Source organism: Delphinus delphis, chromosome X (genome assembly GCF_949987515.2).
Source record: "Delphinus delphis chromosome X, mDelDel1.2, whole genome shotgun sequence".
NCBI lineage: Eukaryota > Metazoa > Chordata > Mammalia > Artiodactyla > Delphinidae > Delphinus > Delphinus delphis.
Window position 1 is genome coordinate 95,503,675 of NC_082704.1, and position 6,737 is coordinate 95,510,411.

Here is a 6,737-nt window from a genome sequence, read left to right on the forward strand (position 1 = left end):
TGACATATGTTATAAAAAAAATATGAGCGTGGTGTTATGGGAAGAATGAGGTGATCCTCAATATGAAAGTACAATTTCAGAAATAATTTTCCATATATTCATGTAGATTTCTGTCCTCGGCACTCTGAAATGCACTGAGTAATGGGGTTTGTCCCCTGGAGACCATGAGACTTTGGAGGATGCCAGGGACATATGTTAAAAGGAGTTCGCACACAAATTGCATTAGCATCAGTGTTAATCCCCATTTCCCTAATCGGCTTATGGAAAGCCATCTCCAATACTGACATTTCTCTATTTTATCTTCTTTTCTGAAAACCTTATGATCTGGTTTTGACAGGAATAGACATATTTCATTCTCAAGAAAAATATATATGTTTGAGATTTCATAGTATTAAATGGTTTTTAAAAAAGGAGTATTATTGCATTCTTGGAGAACAAAATGCCATACATAGTCTCAGAAAGCAGAGAGAAACTCTACAAAGAATAATAGAATCACCTGACTGGCATCAGGACAGGCATTGCTTAGCAACCGTCTGTGATTTGCATTGATCAAGTCAGCAGGTTCCATGGTCCCAAGGAAGGAGATCTCTACTATTCTTTAAAATATTTATTAATTTGAGGTCCAAAGTTTATACTCAATTATTTCCTTTTGCTTTTATATCATCCTCCAGATCTGGGCATGGAGTGATATGTGAGTCTCCTTTGCATTTTGACAACACATACAGACTACCTGTTTACAAAAAATGCTACAACTCTGAGATATCTCTCAGGCCACTTAATAAAACTGTCATTTTCCCTATGCCTCTATTATTACTTTTAAAATTTTCCTTTTCTCACACCCTCACCTCACAGACAATATGTGCCTCATTTACAAACCACACCAAGGATACTGATTTTTCTTGATAAGTTAACAGTACTGCCTCTTGGTTTTTATACTCTCTACAAGGCTAAGGAAGACTAGAGCTTAAAAGACAATACTGAAGTGCTTCCATAATTTAAACTGGAGTCACAACATCTTAGTTTTCATCTTTTGAGGGCCACCATTTGTTCTCTTTTGCTAGATCAAAGAAATGGAACAGAGATATGAGCCCAAGTGGATGATTTACTAGAGTCCTCTTCAGAGAATAGCCGTGGGCTTTCGGACTCAGCGTTCATGCCAAAGCCTAGTGAGCAGTGTCCCTTTCCTGCCCTCCCTTCTTACGGCCCTCTCATGAAGGCTGTGGAAAATTTGAGAGGACCAAACTTCTTATAATTCTCAGCACATGGTATTCTCCTCCTGTATGTTTACAATCTTAAATGGTCTTTAAAATGTCTCTGTACCTCTGGCTTTCCCCTCTCTAAATACTCCAACATGAAACCTGAATGGCTCCCAAGGGGAGCCCTTGGCTTTGCCTTGCAAGCCCTGGCTGGCCAGCCAGTGTAGTTACAGCAGGGCCTGATGCTGGCCTCTGTGATATGCCATGTTCAAGGCTGTCACCTGTGAGCTCAGTCTCTCCATCCATAAGCACACTGGACACAGTTAAAGATGAGAAAATAAATCTTTACCTGTCAAGTTGCAAAGAGACATATTTCTCTCCTCCATTATTAAAGGGACTTGCTCAGTAATCCTGAAAATAAAACCCTGTAGTTCTAGTGCTTTACGCCTTGTCACATCACCACATATAAAATGAGCTAACCGTATGATCTGTTCTTCCACTGAGAAGAGAGGGCAGTTTCCCAGTCTGAGCAGCAGAAGCCCTTCACTTTCCCTGGTGGAGTTAGGAATGGGCCAAACTCTGCAGTGAGCTCACTCCTGTTCTGTGGAGATCAGAATCGCCAATATCTGCATCTACATAGTCTCCCCTGATCTACCAGGACATACTTGAAGTTGATTTGAAGGATGCTTAGGAACCAACATTAGCTTACAGCCTTAGAATACACTGTCTCTACCTGAGTAATTTTCTTATTAAAAAGTTTTTTGGAAGAGAGAGCACATGAAAAAAGCAGAAGCTCAATCTACCAAATATTCACTGGGTTGTTCTAATATTTTCCTGTGAGAATAAACTGATGAATTCATGGATCACTGATATATGAACTGCTCAAAAATCCCTTTAGTCTTTTGAAGGCCACAAAAATGAGAGGAGGACCACAATGATCCACTTATTTCTTTCATTTAGCATTCACTGATCATCTGAAACACGATACCCAATGCCCTAGACATGAGAAATACAAATACTACAAACAATTTCTTCTGTAGTATATGCTTAAGAAATACACAGTCAACCAGAAACTGGCATATATTTCTCAAATCAAGTTGTAGATGTCAGTTTCCTATGCAAATTAATTCCCCGGGATGATTTAATTTCAAGTGCTTTTACTCATAAAATTACATATTTGGCTCTTCCCCACCCCATTCCACATTCTTAAGCTTATGTTATTTAAATCTGAAGAAAAAAATAAAAATAAGTAAAGACACTACTTTCAGTAAGAAACACACACATCAGGGGAACTTGAGGGCTTGATCTGTTCCCACAAGTGAGCTACAAAATGGAGCATTTGAGCTGTTCCACACATATCAAGCTCAAAGACTATTTATCTGAAACATCCAACAAATGGAGGCTATGGTACTTTCTTGGCTTAATTAGTCAAAGGATTTCCTCCACTTTCCATCTTGTTTTGCATCAACAGACCCAACCGAAAATCAGAGAGAAACCTCTTTGTTGCAAAGCATATCCTCCATGGTCACTGCTTCTATTGTGACTGTTGGAACTCATAAGTGCTAGTGAAGAAGGAGATAGATGGGCCCCAGGCTGAGCAGCTGGAATCTGTCCCCTATGGACAGATACTCCAAGATAAAGATAATGGCGGGAGCAAGGAGGGGCTGAGTCCTGCTTGGACAAAAAATAAAGAGACCATGTATTTCTTATTCTTGAGGTCAAGGAGACCTCCCCGACTACACATCCGCAGAAAGGCTCCTCGGGGGTCAAAAAGGGAGGGGGCACCACCCCATAATAGGTGTGTCAACCTCCCCATAGTCCTCTGTGCTGAAATCCCTCTTGACAAAAGGATGTGCACGCATGTCGGGAAGGGATCTAAGACAGGTCAGGTGTGGAAAAAGAAGTGAGATAATTAGCCAAAGGTAAACAAAGACCAGGAAGAACTGCCCTATATGAGTGATTTGAGTCACCTCTCTGGTGCGCTCCTCCTCGTTAGGGAGGACGCCCACACCCTTTCTCTCTGGGTGTGCATCTCTGCCTTGCTTCTGTCTTAACCAAACAAACTGTTTCTCTGTGTGCTCTCCCACTTGTGCAGTGTCTCTAATTATAAACTTTATATGTGTTTTTACAGTTTTTGCCTCCCTGAGAAATTCATTTTTCAACAGGGGCAAAGCCAGCAAAAGCCAACTTTGCTTCTAGCCTGTAGCCCCTGGTGGACTGGTGGCTAGGATTCCTGGTTTTCACCCAGGCTACCCAGGTTCATTTCCTGGGCAGGAACTAAGATCTCACTTCAAGCCACCACACACTGCTGTCTCTTCAAGGTCACTAGGATTGTTGATCGGGGCCATATTGTTTAAGGCAGGTTTGCAAAGGGAGATGTAAATGGTGGAAGAGCCATTTTCCTGTAGGTGGTTTGAACTCAGACTTAATTGAGGGCTTCAGAAAGGAGGGATGATTCCCCAGAGAACATTAAAAAGAACTGACCAGCCTGACTTTCAGTGAGATTAGAGGCATAAAAGATCATATTTTAAAAAACGGCACCATACTTATGCCTCCAGTCAAGATATATTAAAGGATTAGATTTACGTTTTCACATAAAACAAACTTAAAAAAAAACTGGCCAAAATATATGAACTAGTTCTCAAGTCACCATGCAATGAAGGACAGTGATTACTGAGATTTGAAAACAAACTAGTCAACCTATTGATGAGATGTATGAGGTAAATATGATTAAAAAGTGGCAACAGATATCAAATGTTTGGAGATGGGACAGGTCATGAGCCATAAAAGTAAGGAAGGACTCACACAAGCCAAGAATGTAAAGAAAGATGAAGGGTGATTCTTTAGTTTGGGTTTTTATTTTATTTTGATTTTTGCTTGTTTTGTTTCTGTTCTCTTCTAGACACATGCTCCAAGTTTAGAGGTGAGATGGAGAGGCCCTAAATACAATGCAATTTGTGGCCAAAGTTCAGTAACTGAGGACCAGGAAAAAATGAATTAAAAAAAATCGTATCGACTGGTGGCAGCTGTATTTAAAGGGGATATGAGTTCTGTAAGGGATCTCAAACCAAAAGAATTGAACAATAAGACTGACCTATTTTCCCTACAGAGTTGTTGAGATGTATTTCATTTTATCTTATACTAGATCTTTAAAGCCCAAACTGTAGTGAAGGAGTGGCGACTGTCCACTGAGTTGAGGTAGTAAATGATTCAGCTTGAATCCTCATATGGCTTCAATTTTTACATAATAGAGGTGAAACGAAAATGTCTAAGAAATAGTTCTCAGGGACTTCCCTGGTGGTCCAGTGGGTAAGACTCTGTGCTCCCAGTGCAGGGGGTCCAGGTTCGATCCCTAGTCAGGGAACTAGATCCCACATGCATGCCTCAACTAAAGATCTCGCATGCCGCGACTAAGATCTCACATGCCGCAACTAAGACCCAGTGCAGCCAAAATAAACAAATATATAATAAAAAAAGAAGAAATAGTTCTCATTTGTCTGTATTTGGAAGATTTTCTTATTATTATCAGTGACCTAAGTAAAAAGAAATTTCACAAGCTGTTAACACTATTTAAATATTCAAACAATAAAAAAGAAAACTCCCTCTCCAGAAGACCTGGATAGCGCCTCCCAGCCATGCTGAACTGGCTCTGGGCTTTCCAGACACCGGGTTCCCTCACTTTCTTCTGCTGGGTCAGCTATGGCGGCCAGGAAGACCCTGAACCCCAAGGCTGAGGTGGCCTGAGCCCACACGGCGTTGGCTGTCAACATCAGTGTGGACTGGGGGATGCAATACGTGCTGAGGACCAACTTGGGGCCTAAGGGCACCATGAAGATGCTTGTTTCTGGTGCTGGAGACATCAAGCTCACTAAAGATGGAAATGTGCTGCTTCATGAAATGCAAATTCAACATGCAACAGCCTCCTTAATAGCCAAAGTAGCAACAGCCCAGGATGACATAACTGGTGATGGTATTACTTCCAATGTCCTAATCATTGGAGAGCTCCTGAAGCAGGGGGATCTCTACATTTCTGAAGGTCTTCAACCCAGAATAATTACAGAAGGATTTGAAGCTGCAGAGGAAAAGGCACTTCAGTTTTTGGAACAAGTCAAACTAAGCAAAGAGATGGACAGGGAAACACTTATAGATGTGGCCAGAACATCTCTACGTACTAAAGTTCATGCTGAACTTGCTGATGTCTTAACAGAGGCTGTAGTGGACTCCATTTTAGCCATTAAGAAACAAGATGAACCTATTGACCTCTTCATGGTTGAGATCATGGAGATAAAACAAATCTGAAACTGATGGAAGCGTAATCAGAGGTCTTATTTTGGACCATGGGGCATGGCATCCTGATATGAAAAAGAGAGTAGAAGATGCGTACATCCTCACATGCAATGTGTCATTAGAATATGGAAAAACAGAAGTGAATTCTGGCTTTTTTTTACAAGAGGGCAGAGGAGAGAGAGAAACTAGTGAAAGCTGAAAGAAAATTCATTGAAGACAGATTTAAAAAAATGATAGACATGCAAACGAAAGTCTGTGGTGATTCAGATAAAGGATTTGTTGTTATTAATCAAAAGGAAATTGATCCCTTTTCCTTAGATGCTCTTTCAAAAGAAGGCATAGTAGCTCTGCACAGAGCTAAAACGAGAAATATGGAAAGGCTGACTCTTATTTGTGGTGGAGTAGCCCTAAATTCTCTTGATAACCTAAATCCTCATTGTTTGGGACATGCAGGACTTGTCTATGAATATACATTGGGAGAAGAGAAGTTCACCTTTATTGAGAAATATAACAATCCTCGCTCGGTCACATTATTGATCAAAGGACCAAATAAGCACACACTTACTCAAATCAAAGATGCAATAAGAGATGGTTTGAGAGCTGTTAAAAATGCTATTGATGATGGCTGTGTAGTTCCAGGTGCTGGTGCAGTGGAAGTGGCAATGGCAGAAGCCCTGATTAAATACAAGCCCAGTGTAAAGGGCAGGGCCCAACTTGGAGTTCAAGCATTTGCTGATGCATTGCTCATGATTCCCAAGGTTCTTGCTCAGAACTCTGTTTTTGACCTTCAGGAAACACTAGTTAAAGTTCAAGCAGAACATTCAGAATCAGGTCAACTTGTGGGTGTAGACTTGAATACAGGTGAGCCAATGGTAGCAGCAGAAGTAGGCATAAGGGATAACTATTGTATAAAGAAACAGCTTCTTCATTCCTACACTGTGATTGCCACCAACATTCTCCTGGTTGATGAGATCATGAGAGCTTGAATGTCTTCTCTGAAAAGTTGAATTGAAGCTTCCCTTGTATCATCTGAATCTCAGACTCTACAGAGCGATCCTAAGAATATAGTTATGGAATTTTTGTCCAAGCTTCAAATGATTTTCAAAGGATTTTTTTTTTCCCATATAAAAAAAGGAGAGAACACTGGCACCTATTCAGATTCTGAGGTTCTGAAATTATAATTACAGTATTTTAAAAATTGCACTGTAGTGTACACATACAGGCCATACTTGCCAATAAACAGGATGTTTTGCT

General features: G+C 40.6%; 1 pseudogene; it reads left to right on the plus strand.

Moving 5' to 3' along the window:
* Window positions 1-4,895: 4,895 nt before the first annotated feature.
* On the plus strand, window positions 4,896-6,513 carry LOC132418986 (T-complex protein 1 subunit zeta pseudogene; annotated as a pseudogene).
* Window positions 6,514-6,737: the final 224 nt, after the last annotated feature.